The sequence below is a fragment of the Galeopterus variegatus genome, unplaced genomic scaffold (assembly GCF_000696425.1).
Source record: "Galeopterus variegatus unplaced genomic scaffold, G_variegatus-3.0.2 Scaffold3160, whole genome shotgun sequence".
In the NCBI taxonomy this organism is placed as follows: Eukaryota; Metazoa; Chordata; class Mammalia; order Dermoptera; family Cynocephalidae; genus Galeopterus; species Galeopterus variegatus.
This window is the reverse complement of record NW_007729271.1, coordinates 89,079-106,149: the sequence shown is the minus strand read 5'-3', so window position 1 is coordinate 106,149 and position 17,071 is coordinate 89,079. Positions and strand designations below refer to the sequence as shown.

General features: G+C 43.2%; 1 pseudogene; it reads left to right on the top strand.

The window, feature by feature from the left end:
• Positions 1 to 15,320: 15,320 nt before the first annotated feature.
• Positions 15,321 to 17,071, top strand: part of LOC103599955 — a 28,720-nt pseudogene continuing 26,969 nt past the window's right edge.

The following is a 17,071-nucleotide window of genomic DNA, read 5'->3' as shown; positions in this document are numbered from 1 at the left end:
ACCTCTCGCCACCACTGAAGTTGCTGCCTCTGCTTTGCTAAGGCTGCCAGCACTTGATACTCAGTGTGCCCTCTGGTGGGCATCCATCACTCATGGTTTCATTCATTAACTCAACATGTATTTACTGAATGCTGGCATGGGCCAAGGTAGGAGCAACACTGCCGTGCACCACACCCAGACTCTGCACCCCTGGAATGTACCATGTCTGTACCACTATGCTGGGGGTCCCGGGCCAGGTGGGGGCAGAACTGCCACCCTGTTGCTGGAGCTGGGTCATGTTGTACATCCCTGAGTGTCCTTCAGGGGCTGCTCTCTGAACAAGGACACAATGGAATTTCTGGAAGAAAGAATACTAGAGATTTAACAGCTCATGAGGGTTGGGAGAGAGGGAGGGGTGGAGCAGGTAGAAGGTGCCCTCAGCCCTGGGAAGCTGAGTTGTCCTGTGCCTAGGAGTGTCTGGGAGATGGAGCCTACTCAGGAAGACAGCGGATGGGGCAGAAAAGGGCAGATTGGAGCCCAACATCATGGGTGTGCTTGTTACCACTGTCGGTGGCTGCTAAAGGATGGACGTTTCAGTCCTTCTAGCAAAAACTCCAGAAAACTTGGAAGCCAGTAAATGAAATTGGTGTAACATCCAGGGTGATGCCAGAAAAGGAAATAATTCGTATTTGGATCCTGATAACTGTCACTGCTGGGATACAGCCCTCCCGGCTTCAGGGAGAGGAGCAATTGCCTTTTGAGTGGCCAGGGCCGCGTCATGGAAGGAAAAGGGCAGCGTGGCAGCAACTTGTCACTGTGGCTCACACCATACGCCCGCCCCAACATGCACGCTGTGTCCCTCCACATCCCTGTGGAGCTAAGGGTACCAGTGACGTCATCCAGAGAACACAATGACATTAACTCTGTGTCTTCAGAATGAAGAGGGAAGAACAGACTTTGTCTTTGGTTTATGGTAGAATCTCACTAAATGAAGAAAATATCACTGGATTTTAAATGATCTCTAAAATAGTCAGAGTTGTTTTCATTACTTAGGTCTTGTCACGATGGGACTGTGGATGTTTGGGGGAGGGGCGCTGGAAGAGCCCTCCTGGGAGGGCCATTCAAGGACCAGGCGTGAGCCAGCCTGCACGGGCAGTGGGGCAGGACCCAGGGCTGTGGGGTGGGAAGTGGTTTTGTGGTTGCTGCCTCCACTGCTGTTCTGGGAAGTATCTGGGAAGACCCACAGGTAATTAGCTATGACCAGAAAAGACACATGACAAGCAGGCAGAGGTGAGAAATGAAGCCGAAGAGGAGACGGTGGTTAGATAACTTGCTTAGGAGTTTAGAATCCATCCCACAGGTATGACTCGGTTTGTAACACAGTCATGTTTGTGTTTTTGATAAATGGCCTGTTAGTAGAGAGGAGATTTCATGAAAAGAAATGAGCTTGGAGGCAGGAATTTCAACTCCTGAAATTTTATTTGTATTCATGTGCACTTTGAAAAATGGGTTTTCTTAAAAATGTACAGTGCAGGGCCGAGCCAGTGGCGCACTCGGGAGAGTGCCGCACTGGGAGCGCAGCGACGCTCACTCCGCGGGTTTGGATCCTATATAGGGATGACCGGTGCGCTCACTGGCTGAGCGCGGTGCGGCCGGTCTCAAAAAGGACAAAAAAAAAAAAAAAAGTACAGTGCAGATAGTACCTCTTAGTGAAAGGTAAATTGATAAGGCTTAAATTATGTTCTCCAAATATTTTTGAAAAGAAGCATTAAATAACGCCGTGTGTGTATTAGAAGTAAGCTCTCCCTGTTAGTAGATGTTTTTTGCTTCCAAGGCCGGTCTTGTTAAGATGCATAGAGGTCATTATTTAGAAATGACAGGCCTTGCTCTGTTGGATAACATTGCTATTACTATAAAAAATCCAGAAAGTGCCCAAAAAGGAACCTATCCTAGAACTACAACAATCCCATGAGAGCTTGAACCTGAAAGGGCAGATGCAGTGAAGCTAAAATAATGCACGTGGCTTACAACCTTCACTGACAATAAAGCCCGGACTGCCTCTCATCAGTCCCACCAAGCCGCCCATCTTCCTGTTAAAGGAGGCCATTAAATAATAGTAAACTTTTGGGAGAAGACATACACAATTTTGTTACAAACTAAGAAACTAAGGAAACAGCTAAATAGGCCATGAAAATATTCTTTGACCAAAACAACTGACAAGGAGACATAGGAACACCTCAGAGAAAACTGATTTTTTTAATACTTCATATGATCGTATTTCTTAAGTTTTTATAGTAAAGACTTACAAATAAACTGAAAAGTAGGGTCCAAGTAACCTCTATGAAACCATCGTTTAGCCTCAACAATGATAACATTTTGAAACACCCATTTCAGTTATTTTCGTTTTTCATTTTGCTGGATTTTTTTAAAAAAGCAATTCCAGTCATCATTCCATTTTACCTCTAAATAATTCAATATCCTCTCAAAAAAGAGGACACTTTTTTATATAATCATAATGCCATTATTGCACTAAGCAAAATTATAATCATTCCTTAGTTAACTCTTTAGTCGAATACTTTGTTCGCTACAATCCCCAAATTTACCAAGAGGCATTTTAGAAATTTGTTTATAAGTCAGTTTGGATTTCAGAGACTATTTCCCACAAGAACATCTTAAACTCATATTTCACCTGAACTAGAACAATTTTCCAGCTAAAAATGGTAGAAAGTAACACTTACTGCATAGAAATGTTTTATAACCAAGGAAGAACCACCTGGAATGATCATCTTTGTATGCATTGCTTTTGTCCATATTTTAAGTTATTTCTTAGGATATGCTTCTGTCGGGAAATTCAAGAACTCTGGTCCTCCTGAGAATCCAGTGGTGCTGTCCCACTCCTCCCCAGAAAGTGCTGGAGACCAGTGCTCCCAACATGTCCATGTGCTTGGAATCACCTGGGCATCTTGTCAAAATGCAAAATCTGGCTCAGTACAACCAGGGAGGACCTCCCAGGTGACGCTGATGTGATCTACTTGTATGCTGTCCATGGACCACCTTTTATGGTTTGAATTATGTCCCCCAAAATTCATGTGTTGAAGTCCTAACCTCAAGTACCTCAGAGTGGGACCTAATTTGAAAATGTAGATGTAGAAAGCCCCCACACTCATACAGTATAGAACTGACTTTGTTTTCCCTTCATAGCTAGCCCTTAATGAGTAACTAAATTGATAAAGCAGCTGTCCATCATGCTTGCAGACCCTACATCTTATCTCACCCTGTACATCTCTCAAAGACAGCATCACAGAATGGGAACCAGATGAGACGCCAGCGCATAGATAATGGCAGGAAGCAGCTGTCCACCACAACTGGAGACTCTACATCCTGTCTCGCTGGTACGTTTGTCTATATAAACCCCAGCCCTCAGTCGATCAGGAAGGCAGTTGGAACTTTACCCTCGGTCTTCTGGTCGATGCCTTTCCTTTAAGTTCTGTCTGGTGGGTGTCACTGGCGATCCTAGTGGTGAGCTCTTGGACCCATATGGGTTAGGGATTCCCATAAGTCAGCCTCTCACACATTGGCTGATTGTGAAGGGGAGTCCCACAGAACTCGTTTGTTGGCAGAAATAGAGTTGCTGCCTATGTAATTAGTTAAGATGAGGTCACTAGGGTGGGCCCCTAATCCAATATACCTTGTGTCGTGATAAAAAGGGGGAACCTGGACACAGACATGCACATACACATACACAGACCTGTGAAGACTGGAGTTATGCTACCAGAAGCCAGGGGAGAGGCCTGGAGTAGATCCCTCCCTAGTGTCTTCAGAGGGAGCACAGCCCTGCCACCACCAGGATCTCAGACTTCCAGCCTCCAGAACTGTGAGACAACACGTTCCGTTTAAGCCACCCAGTTTGCAGTACTGCCTTATGGCAGCACAAGCAGACTAATACAGCCCCCTCTGCATGGCCAAGGTTTGGAAGATTCTCAATCAAACCCACTCTAGCCTTGTACTTGGGGTTAGTAGAGAATAATAGCTAAAAACTTACATTCTGCAGATGGTCTACATTCCATTACCTGCTCTGAATAACTTCATAAATAACTGAACCAGGCTGAGCTTTGATTTCCTCCTGGGTGAAATGACCACGATCATGTGTAGTACCAATCCCGGAGAGGTTGCTCAAGAATTAAATAAAATAATCCATGTGACACTCTTAACATTGCTGAGTTTAAAGAGAGTAGTCTTCAGGGGCAAAAAGGTGGAGGGAAAAGTCAGACTGTAAGGAGTCAAGGAGCAAGTACTTGGTGAAGAATGAAAGCAGTGAATGTAGGTTACTCTTTCAGAACTTTCTCTCTCTCTCTCTCTCTTTTTTTTTTTTTTTTTTGGCAAAAGGCAAATTATAGATAAATGAGATCATGAAGCATTTGCAAGGTCAAGGAAAAAGTGCCTTTTGGGGATAAGTGGGACTTAAGCTTGTGTGTGGGTATCTTGTCCCCATTCTCAGAATACGTGGGATCCAGGTCCCTGCCTCTAAACAATGTCCCAAGTGTGGGGCAAAGTACGGGGGTGAGGTGGGGCTGCCCACGTACTCCAGAGCCTTGAGCTGGGACAGCCTAAGAGGGAAAACGAGCAGCAAGTGGGGCAGGGTCATTAGTTCGAAGAGGTCAGGAGAGGGTGGAATAGGCAGGTAGAAGGTACGGAATGCTGCGGAAACCAGGGAACTCAAAAGAGAGTGAGAGAGTTCCACTTAAGGAGTGGGACATGGGACCTAGAGAAATTGCTGGAGTGAAAGAGCACAGGACTCATGCAGAGTGGATGGGGTGGGGATGTAAAGTGCCCTGAGTGCCTCAGTCTACGCAGGTGTGCATAGGTCAGTGATGCGATCCTATGCTGGCTCTGGCTGGGCTGTGCCAGCTGTGGCTAATGGGGCCTTGGCCAAGGGGAGACAGCACAGTTTGCTCCCTCCCCCTTTGCTGTTATGATAAGCAAATGTCCAGGTTAGCTGCTGGCTGAGGAGGGACCTGTGCACTATGCCTCCAGCTGACAGCAGGCTGAGTGCCCACTGTGTGAGCCAGCTCAGATCACAAACCTGCAGATCCATGAGCTAAAGAGAGACCACTGTCTTCAGCCACTGGGCTTTAGGTGGTGCATTGTGTGGCATTGTTGCAGGAACACTGACTCCCAGCAAGGTAGCAGCTGAGCCCAACCTGCTGAGTCAAGCCCATCCCTGCACACACTCTGGCTGTAGGGCGGTTGTAGGAGGCAGGGAGGGAACAGATGCCAGGAGCTCATCAGGGCCAAGAAAGATGCCCCAGGGGAGCTGCTGAGGTGGGAAGGCCACTCTCTTGATCATCTTGGCCACCTTGAAGAGACCTCATTCAAATCCAAGTGGGAAGCCTGTCAGAATCTTCCATGTGTCGGCCTCTCTCCTTACAGCCAGCAGGTAAAATCTTTGTCTCTCTCTTAGTTATACCAGAAAGAACATTAAAGCATCTCTGGGTGGCCTGGGGCTTCTCAAGATACAGACCCAGGGAGCACCTGAGGCCCGTGTCCCCTGCCCAGGGGCAACCTCAAACAACATAGATGAGAGTTTAGTCCACAAGGTGCCCTCACCCCAGAGTCTAAAAGTATTTTGGTCCAAAAGCAGAAAGCAGTTGCCATAGAGGGGCCCCTAGACTCTCTCTGCTCATGCTGGAGGCTGAGCTGTGAGGCAGAAGGAAGGACTCCTTGGCAGGTGAATGATGCCTCCACTGGCTTTTCATCAGGGGCCAGTTACATAATTGGCTTATTAGCTATGTGTTTGCCAGTGTCATGGGACACTTACATCTCTGTTGGGGCTCCATGGTCAGAGACAATGACCATAAGAAACCACTGCAGGATGTCCAATGTGTTTTGTCTTCTGGTGAGTCCATCAATGAATTGTATTTAGGGATATGGTGGTAGGCAAGACCAGGTCCCTGTCCCTGAGAATCTTACTGTCAGTGGGGGAGGACAAAAGTGTATTAAACTGGACTCTGCACATGCTCCTATGTTCGGGGCTTCAGGGCCACCAGGTGACCAGGCACAGGCCCTAGAAATGCTTGTCAGATAAGGTAAGGCATCAACAGAGATGACCACAACACAGGAGCTGCTGCTTAGAGCCAGGCAGGAAAGATGGCGTTAGCTGAGGGAAGTGCGGAAAGCTTTGTGCAAGGCCTAGCGTTCGAGCCTCATCTTAGAGAAGAGGCGGGCTTCAATGTGTAAGGACGGAGGGGGTGCAGGCAGGGGAGGCTTATGCAAAATGGCAAAACAGCTAGAAGCTGAGGCAAATCCTGTGCTTCGACATCATTTCTTGAAGAGATGGCTTTGTGTTTATCACAAAGCAAGAGCATCCTTTCCTTACCACCACCTACATGGCTTCCCTTGGCTCTTAGAATAAAATTGTAGAATAACAATCCTAATTGGGAGCTGGTGACACAGAATAAAAGAATGTTAGGAGAGACAGATCATGCCTGGGGTCCTAGGCAGGAGCCAAGAGTAGCCTCCTCCACCCAGAAGCAGGCAAGAAACAGAGCATGCCCAGGGTCCTGGGCAGGAGCTGAAGGCAGCATTCCCCACCCTGAAGCAGACAAGGAGCACTCCAAAAACACCACTTCTGTGCAGGTGGCTCACGACAGCCACCACCACAGCCACAGCTGCTGCAAAAGCATCTCTGTGCCACAGCAGTAAGCCACAGCCACCATGAAGGTGGCCCACCAGATACTTGACTACATTGACAAAAAGAGAGTCATCATGGAGACCAGAAAAAGAAAAGGATGTATCTCCCCTCAAAGCCTGCTCCAGATGAAGAAACTGCTCTACCAGATGACCCGACATCAATGTAGAGATACTAGAAATACGAAAGCCCAAGAAAATATGACACCACCAAAAAAATACAGTAATTCTCAAATACCAGACCCTGTAGAGCAAGAAACCCTGGAAATGACTGAAAAGGAACAATATTAAGGAAACTCACTGAGATATGAGAAGATTCAGTTAGATAACAGAATGAAATGATAAAAAAAATTCAGGATATGGAGGAAATTTACAAAGAAATTAATACCTTAAAAAAGAATGTAGCAGAACTCATGGAACTGAAAGATTCACTCAACAAAATAAAAAACATAATTGAGCTTATGCAGCAGGCTAGAACAAGCAGAAGAGAGTATTTCTGATCTTGAAGATAGTCTTTTCAAAATAACCTGGGCAGACAAAAGGAAAAAAGAATTTTTAAAAAAAATGAAGAAAATCTAAGAGAGCTAGCAGATAACCTTAAGCAAATAAACATCTGAATCATGGGTGTTCCAGAAGGGGAGGAGAGAGGAAAAGGCATGGAAATCCTATTCAATGAAATAATGGAAACCTTCCCAGGTATAGGGAGAGACACGGACCTTCAGATCCATGAGGCTCAAAGATCCTCAAACAGATTCAACCCAAACAGATACTCGCCAAGACACATTTAGTCAAACTGGCAAAGATCAAAGACAAAGAAGAATCTCAAAAGAAGCAAGACAAAAATGTCAAGCCACCTATAAGAGAGACCCTATTAAACTAAAAGCAGACTTCTCAACAGAAACTCTACAGACCTGAAGAAAATGGGATGATATATTCAAAATACTAAAAGAAAAACACTGCCAGCCAAGAATACTGTATCCAGCACGGCTGTCCTTCAGAAATGAGGGGAAAATGGTGTATTTTCCATACAAACAAAAACTGAGGGAGTTTACCAGCATACGGCCAGCCCTATAAGAAACCTTCTAGGAAGTCCTACATTTGGGATCCAAAAAATGATAATCACTACCACAAATACACAAGAAAGAACAAAACCCACCAGTAGAACAAAAATGCAAATGAGAAAGAGAAAGAAACTAAATCTTACCAACACAAAAAACAAAAATGACCATGTAATAATGCCCTGGCTGAGGCCCTCAGCTCCCCCCACCTTGACTTGGGAGCCTGCGGTGCTTCCGGCGGTGGCTTGGTGGCCATCGCTGGGTGTGGATGTTGGGGGGGGGGTTATTTTTTATATAGGTGTTTACAAGTATAAATTTTCCTCTAAGCACTGCATGAGCCCTGCATCCTATAAATTTTAATATGTTGTGCTTTGATTTTATCTCAAAGTACTCTTGAGTTTCCTTGTGATTGTTCTTCTTTAAGAGAGTGTTAATTTCCATGCATTTGTGAATTTTCTAAATTTCCTTTTGTTATTGTGGTCAGAGAACATATTTTCTGTGATCTTAGTCTTTTTAAACATATTAAGACTTGTCTTATGGCCAAAATATTAAAAAAAATGTTAGGAGCTTGGGGAGTGTGTCCTGGTTCCTGTCCTGGCATAATTTTTCATACTCCATAGGATTACTGTGCTGATCAAATAAACTAGCACATGTAAAGTGCTGCGACAGGTGCCCCACGTAGACAGTGCTCAGTGAATCTTGGCTGCATATTTACTTACCTGGATCTTATAGACTAAAGAATGACAGCTCATGCACACTGGGAATAGGAAAACTTTTTAATACAAGGATATAACTCCTAATGAATGCTAATATTTAAGCTTACTCTCTGTATTCTTCCAGATATACTCTAATATGTCAATTAGTAATCTCTCACTTAATAATGGAATTATAGGTGGTTACTCACAAAGTAGCTGTCTGTCCTCTGCAGTTTTCACTGAATACTGGTGGGATGGAACAGGCACCTACAGCTGCTTCCAGCTCAGCTGTTCTGATCCTCTGCATCTCAGGGCAATGTTCTCTCTCCTGAAGTATGAGTCCAAGCAGGGTAATGGTGCAGTAAAGCAGGTGATCACTATGCAAGAAACAGTCTTGGTAAGGTCAGCTCTAAAGGCCGAGGGGGTGGAGGTCTTTGTTAAGAAGGGGAAAACTGTCAGTTATGTGCAGCAAGAGGAATCTACTCCTCTATTGACAAACATGTCTAAGCTCCTTCTTGCCAAGCCTCAGATCCAACTTTCATGGCTTGTTGGCAGATCTAAAAGAATGTGCATTCCTTGGGAAATGCCCCTCTACATCTTGTGGATCCTCAGACCCCTTTATATGACATTTATCAGCTGTTGTTCTTCATACTGATTATTTGAAAGACATTTTCATGAACTAAAATCTTTCCCATCCCTCCCCCCCATCTGTTTCCATCCTGACAGTGGTCAAAACACAAGAATTCATCCCTTCACATGACAAGAAAGCTCTATGGTTGCACCTTTTTACCAACTATTCCATATTCCCCAAAGAATCCTTAAAATTATTGTTTTCATTTTATGTCTCTATGTTCTCCATCTATCATACTTAAATACAAGCTCCTGCACCAGGTGGACACCCTATTTGTGAGCTGCTTTTGGGTCTAAGATGCTAGGCGGTTCTCCAGTCCATCAAAAGCGATCCCAGATTCTTGCCTCTAAACATATGCATGTCCTTTAGAAATATGGTTCCATATATTCATCCCAATTTAGCAAACATTATAAAACTTTAAGAATTTAACAATTTTGAAATGTGAGCACTATATTCAGGCTGTCAAAGAACAGAATTTATTTCCATGACATGCTGATGTCTTCGAACATTTGTTAACTCCTCTCCTGCTGAGTAAGAAAAAGCAGAATTCTTTCAAATTAAGGACTCTCAGAAAATTATTTACTTTGTGAAACTCTTACAGCTTTTAAAATTGAAAAAGAGCTTCTAAAATTGAAAGCAAGTTGGCAAAGATAACGATGCATTTTCAAATATGTATCAATTAATTCTTTTGATTTACTCTCACATACACTATATTATACTAATAATAGAAAAGCTAAAGTCAAGAGATCAGCTTTAAGTTTCTGTTGTGAATCTGGTGTGGAAAGGGGTTTCTAGTCTACTGTGGTGGTCTCTAGAAGGTTGGCATTTTGTTATCTGATGGCCCTTTTGTGTTTTGCTATTAGCCTTATGTCACTGTAGACGCTCTGATAGGTTACACTGATAATGTGACTGAACATAATTTGGGATGATAAATAGTATGGAAAGTAAATTTTCAGCCCTGTGTACAAAGTAGTCTTGGAATTGACTTAATTAATGCACTGCTCTGACCCATTCCAGAGTCCTACTGGGGCAATGTCTATACTGCCCACTGCCAGTTGCAGGAGGACACCTGGAAGAACCCCTTTACAAAGGGCACGTCCCAGCTTCACTGACTCCAACACCCTCCCCTGAGAGGAGCACCGCTCCCCTGGAAGGCCATAGTTAAGGAAACCCAAATCTGGAGACATACACAGCCTGAAATAAATGAATATACAGTGGCCCATCCAAGCTAGATTCGATAAACTTAAGTAAGAAAGAAGCGTATTTGTCATGTTAACAACTTTAAACATTGATATAAATGGTATCTGTTCCGACTGCTCATGCAGGCTGTTGGTACCAGGAATCACAATTTCACCCCAACTCCTTAGTTATGACTGCAAAGCAGTGTTTTGTGTATCTGTTTTTTAATGTCTTCTAATAATTTGTTTCTCTCTTCATAATTTAGAAAATATTAGTTCATGATGCTTTGGAGATTTTTTTAAAAGCACATTTTTGTTTTTGGCATTGATCATGGATTTTGACACTTTATTTACATTTTATTGTTTTATGCTTGTCCATGTTGTCTCTCCACTGAAATTTTAAGTTTCTTCTTTTGTATCTCAGCCCATGCTAAATTTATAGGTTAGTGTTCACCCTATATTTACTGCATTCAAGACTCCCTTTTTCTTTTTTTGTTTTCTTTCTTTCTTTCTTTCTTTTTGGCAGCTGGTTGGTATGGGGATCGAAACCCTTGACCTTGGTGTTATCAACACTGCACTCCAACCACCTAAGCTAACTGGCCAGCCCCTGGAGATTTTTTGAAAGCAGTCTTTTACCAAGGACAGAGAAGTGCCGCCCTAGGAGGGACCCAGGTCCCTGAACGACCACGAGGGTCAGACTGGAAGCCAGAACTGCCCACCAGGAACTATGAAAGGAGACAAGAGTAAGCTTCTATATTTAACAAACAACAGCAATAAATATTAACTATGCATAGATGCAGTAAATGTACAAGACGATGCCTGGGCAGGTGGGGAGGAAGGCAGGCACGACTGGGAAGAGGCTTCAGCTGTGCTGACCCTTATTTCATGGGTTCTGTGTTCACAGATGTATATTGTGTTTCTTCTCACTTATTTTTACGTTTCTAATATTGTATCAAATGTATAAATTAAATTAAATATAGAACCAAAAAGAAGTTTTTTAAGTCATTAATATAATAGATAATGGTTGATGTATAATGTTAAAAATACTTTTGAAAACATTTTGCATTAGCAAAAAAAGGATTGATTTTCTAGTCCTATTTTTTTTTTTTTCCTGACCAGTAAGGGGATCGCAACCCTCAGCACAGTGTCGTCTGCACCACGCTCAGCCAGTGAGCACAGCGGCCATCCCTATACAGGATCCGAACCCGCGGCCTCGATGCTACCAGCACCGCACTCTCCCAAGTGAGCCACAGGACTGGCCCTCTAGTCCTATTATTAATAATATTCTGCCTCAATCCCAAATTGCTTGAAATGCATTATATGTATGCAACTAAACCTGTGTTAGTTAACTACCAATGTAGCATGCAAAGAGCTGGTAGACAGCATAGTTTGGTCCCCATTAGCTCCCCCCTAATTTTTCCCCCCCCCCCCCCAGCCTCTGGTAACCATTATTCTACTCTCTACTTCTTCTTCTCTTCTTTATAACACACAAAGATTAACATCCTTATTGCAAAAAGAACTGTTAAAAATGAATTAGAAAAATCTACGTAGAAATTTGGTGAAGATAAGTCACATACCCCAAAGCAACACACGAGGCTAGTAAGTCCATTCTGAGGTCTGATTGCGGCAGCTGCAGAGCAGGCCCACGGCCCATCTCGGGACTCCTGGGCATTGGCTGGGGGCATGGCTTGCCTGGAAGTCTATTATTTACTGAATCCTAGATTTCTCAAAAGCTGGTTGTTATCATCAAAGCCCCTTCATGCTCTGCCCCCCCTCCCAATCATACATTATGTGAGGAAACCAGCCTAGAAGCAGGAACTCCAACTTCCCAAGTACCCGGCTTATCCTCTACTTCTGTCTTTTGATTCTTTCTTGCTTTACAGGATCTCTGCAGGAAATGTGAGGAGCTGCTGGAGCTGTGCCACACCATTTCCACTGAATTCCTAGTCTTCTATTTGCTTTTGAGAAGACTTATATTTAACGACTAGAGTAAAAAACCCAGATCATGCCCTATCCACAGCCATATACCCAAACTAAAAGGCTTCTCTGCCCCAGTTCTCCGTCATCCAGCCGCCATGGCACAGCAGGAATTTACAGAAAGCCTTCCTCTCTAACATCTATTTATCTAAATCTACTCATCTTGGAAGCTCTACCTTTTCCAGGAGGCCATCTTTGCTTACTCTAATAGAAACTGATCTCTCACATTAAAATTATATGTATATACACACATATATATATGTGGACGTATATATATAAATATTGTCACCTCCCCATAGAGTCAGAGCCCTTATTTCATGAATTATTATTATGTTTTTGTGTGTGTGACCGGTAAGGGGATCACAACCCTTGGCATGGTGTCACCTGCACCGCGCTCAGCCAGTGAGCGCACCAGCCATCCCTATATAGGATCCGAACCCATGGCCTCGGCGTTCCCAGCGCCACTGCGCTCCCAGCACCGCACTCTCCCGAGTGAGCCACAGGGTCGGCCCTCATGAATTATTTTTTAATCCTCTAGTTATCATGCAAGGCCCTTGAAGATAATTTAGTAGCGGAGCATTGGACACATGCTTTGAAACCCAGAGATCCCTTCCTTTGAGTCAATGCACAGAGTTTTCAGTTTTCAATCTGTTTCTCGTTACCCTGATTTACGTTCTATATAGCTCTTGTTACTATCTGAAATTGTTTTATGTCTTATTTCTCTATCAGGGCTAGAGTAAGACTTTCAGAGGACCATAGCTCTAAAACCGTTTTGGTGTTCCTCCACAAAATTAAAAACAATCCTAAAATATAAAATATGTATACAAAGGTCTAACTAGTTCTAACCTCCCCCCGCCCAATAATTTCTATGATTTTTAAAAATGTCAAATTATTTCAAAAATTATTTTGGTATCCCTGATTTGCTGGTAGTCAGGGTGCGGCTAAGGCTGTCTATTGGATAATCGACCTGTTTCCTACTCCACAGGGAAAGTATTATAAGAGTAGGAACCTTGTCTAACTAATCATTGTATCTCTGGAGCCTGGAATAGCAACCATGTGTAATAGGTGCTCAAAATGTCCAACTGATGAATAAAGTCTTCTGGCTCTCTTCAAATACTTTAAGAATTTCATGTGGTGGGTTTTCTCCAGTGTTTCTTAAGACAAGGACGCATGTATGGGAACTGCTGGGACTGAACATAGAGTTTTCTGACCTTTAGAGTTGCTCAATGTTATTCTTGGCAGCTTCATATACCAGCAACCTCCTCCTCAGTGGAGGTGCTCAGAGTGAGATAAGCATCTGTCAGGTGTTTTATAGAGAGGCTTCCAGCTTTGAGAAAGGAATTGGAAGATGTCCCCATCCTAATCCCCAGAACCTGTGAATATGTTAACTCACATGGAAAAATGGATTTTGTAGATGTGTTTAAGTTAAAAGCCTTAAAATGGGGAGATGATCCTGGATTATCAGGGTGGGCCCAATCTAATCTAATGTGTCCTTAAAATCAGAGAACCTTTCTAAACTGGGTTCAAAGTTAGAGGCAAATGTGAAGAATGCAATATTGCCAGCTTTGATGGAGGAAGGGAGCCACGAACCAAGCAATGCAGTCAGCCTCTACAAGATGGAAAAGGCAAGGAAAAGATTTATTCCAATAGCTTCCAGAAAGGAACACAGCCTGTCAGCACCTTGACTTTAGCCCAGTGAGACCCGTGCTGGATTTCTAACGTATAGAACTGTAAGAAAATAAATTTATGTTTTAACCCACCAAATTTACAGAAAACTAATACAATGACTTTTTTTTAAGTTTATTTATTTATTAATATTAGTTTTTTACATTCTATGATGTTGCAGAGCAGTTGGGGGGAGGGGGAGAAAGGAAGGGGGAAGGAAAGAGGGTGGGAGGAGGAAGGATGAGGGGCGGGGTTGAGTCCTGTGGCACCCCCCTCATTCCTGCAGGGGAGACCAGAGGGCTTCCAGTGGTGTCTCAGTCATTGCTGGGCTGGGTACAGATGTCAGGGGGGTGTGGCTGAAGCCCTCGCCCCACACCAATGCAGCTCGGGAGCCCAGGCACGTCTTGCAGTGGCTTGGTGGTTGTTGTATTTCAGCATATTTAGGGTTATTTCCCAGATCTAGGATTCCATAATGTTAATTTGTTGGAGGAGGGATTAGAGCCAGGAAAACAATTCCAAAGGCAAGGGTTATTAAAGTGGTTTATCAAGCAGATTGTGAAATCCCTGTCTCCAAGGAGCTTAAAGATGGGAGTGGATGAATTACCTGTCTAGAAATCAGTCTAAAGTTCCATCACCCAAATTTCCTGGGGATAAGCTAAATGAATTCCTACCCTCTTGGATTCTATAAAAGGAGCCCCAAAGCAAAAAGAGGCAGAGTTTCCATAAGATTGGGACAAATTGCCTTTAAATAAGAACAATTTCCCTACTGAAAGTTTTAGACGTTTTAGGTGAAAATGCCCAAATTGAATCAATTTATATCTTCCACTTCCTATCTGGCATGAAATAGGAAATTTCACATGAACATATATATGTAAACAATATGCCATTGGCACATTATTCCAACTCAAACAGAGCCTATGTCAAAACTGAGCCTCTCTTTTGACTGTGATTGAAGCAAGCCTGCGTATTTTCATACAAAGGCCCATTAAGTATTTTCATACAAAGGACCATTACAATAGAAGGCATTGTCATTATATCTCAAATTTAAGAAAACTTCCTCCTATCTCAGGAGAATGAAGGCTTTGAGTCTACAAATCAGTTTGCACACAACTGGAACTCTCCTCAGGAATCTGTTCTGACTCGCTCAACTAAAGCCCCACAGAGACAGAGAGAACAGCTGCACCTTTCACTTAAACCCCCGAGTCTGCACTTACGTGTGTCATCTGCTTCAAAGAAGTGAGCAGATGTGACTTAAGCAGTGACTGGAATGTCCCTCTCTTTTTTGGTTACATTTGTTTTGGAAAGTAAAATGTGAACTCAACTGGACTCTTGGTAATTCCAGGACTAGCTACTCAGCCAGATGTGCTGTGCGGGATCTCTGAAACAGTTACCAGTGGCTTTTGACTGTGGATTCACTCTTTTGAGTCGGTTTCCCTTTCTGTGTGGCACAATGAATTCCTACGCCGCCCCGGTGACTGCCAGCGGGTGACGGCGGCCGAGGAGGCCCAACCCCGAGGCTCGGCCCCTTCAGGGTCCGCACACACGGGCGTGCGCGTGCGCGAGCGCGAGTCTGTGCGTGCGCGTGCGTGCGTGCGCGCGCGCGCCCTGCTAGCCTTGGGTCCAGAGCCGCTGGAAGCTCGCCCGTCGGTGGCATCATGACACGTTTTAGGCAACCTAGGGTCATGGAAATTAAAATCGTAGCTTCCGTAAATGACTTGAATTCTTATTCCTGGTTCATACTTGTGACTGGCTTTACCATTGCGTTTTAGGGTAAAATCTAAAATCCTTGCATGATCTGCAGCCTCTGCGTGATCTGTCCCCAGTTGCCCTGTCTACACCCACCGGCCTCTCTCTCTCTCCCCGCCCCTTCTCCACGAGGACCGCACTTCTGCACTGTTTCATATTGTGAAATGGAAGATCCCTTTGCCCTCATGATAGTAGGTCTTTGTTCACCTTCCTAAAGTCAACGTTTTGATTTAATTTGATTTTTTTTTTTTTTTTTTTTTTTGGCTAGGAGATCATCCATTTCTACTAGTTTAAAAATTTGTTAGAGTTGTGAGTAATACATATCAAAAAAGAAGAAACTCTTCTGTCTCTGTAGTTACATCCCCCCTGACTTGTCATCTTACACATTTTCACACACACTCTTCCCTTTCCTGCAGGGTGCTCATGTGATCTGTATTACTGATCTTTTCAGAGAATTAAATTTTGGATTTATTCATTCTTTCTACTAATTTATTTTTCATTTCATTCATTTTAGTTTTTTATCCTTGCTAATTTCAACAGATTCCTTTTGACTTTTTTCTTATTTCCTTAAACTAAGCACTAAGGTCTTTTACTTTCGGATTTTCGTATTTAATAATGACACATTTTTATACATTTTCTCCTGCTTACAGCTTTGGCTGCATCCTGGGAATTTTGCTATAAAGAACCTGCTACTGCTTTTTAGATAGTTTGGCACTTCCGGTTTGATTTTCTCTTTGACTAAAAGTGTGTTTCTTACTTTCCAAGTAGTTAAGGGTTTTGGTCCCTTTTTTTGTAATCTATTTTTTAGTTTTATTGGGTTATTGTGAACAAATGTGACTTATAAAACCTCTACTTTAAAAGACTTAGTCATGATTTATTTGTGGCCAGTTACATAATTAATTTTTGTAAAGAACATTTAAAAATATGTATTTTTTTCTATATCTCTGTATTAGTCCGTTTCTGTTGCTTATAACAAAATACATGGAACTGGGTGATTTATAAAGAAAACGAAATTCATTGCTTTTGTTTCTGAGACTGGAAATCCAAAGTCCAGGGAACACATCTGGTGAGAGCCCTGGTGGTCCTTACAGTGATGGCAGAGCAGAGGGTCACACTGCGAAAACGGTGGAGCAGGGGGAGACTCACCTCTCGTGTTTTCTACCTTTAAAGCCCTCAGAACCACGCCCCCGACCACCATTATTAATCCATTCACTACTGCACGGTCCTACAGTCCAATCACCTCTTCAAGGCCCCACCTGTCAATGACCATAATAGGATTTCCCACCCTCAACAGTTACAGTGGGAATTAAGTTTTGGGGGGACATTCAACCCGTGGTAATCTCTCTCTTTTTAAAATTCTCTTTTCTGTTTAGGCGGGTTTTTCTTTTTCTTTTCTTTTCTTTTTTTTTTTTTTTTTTTTTTTTTTTTTTTTTTAAAAATTTTTTTTTTTTTTTT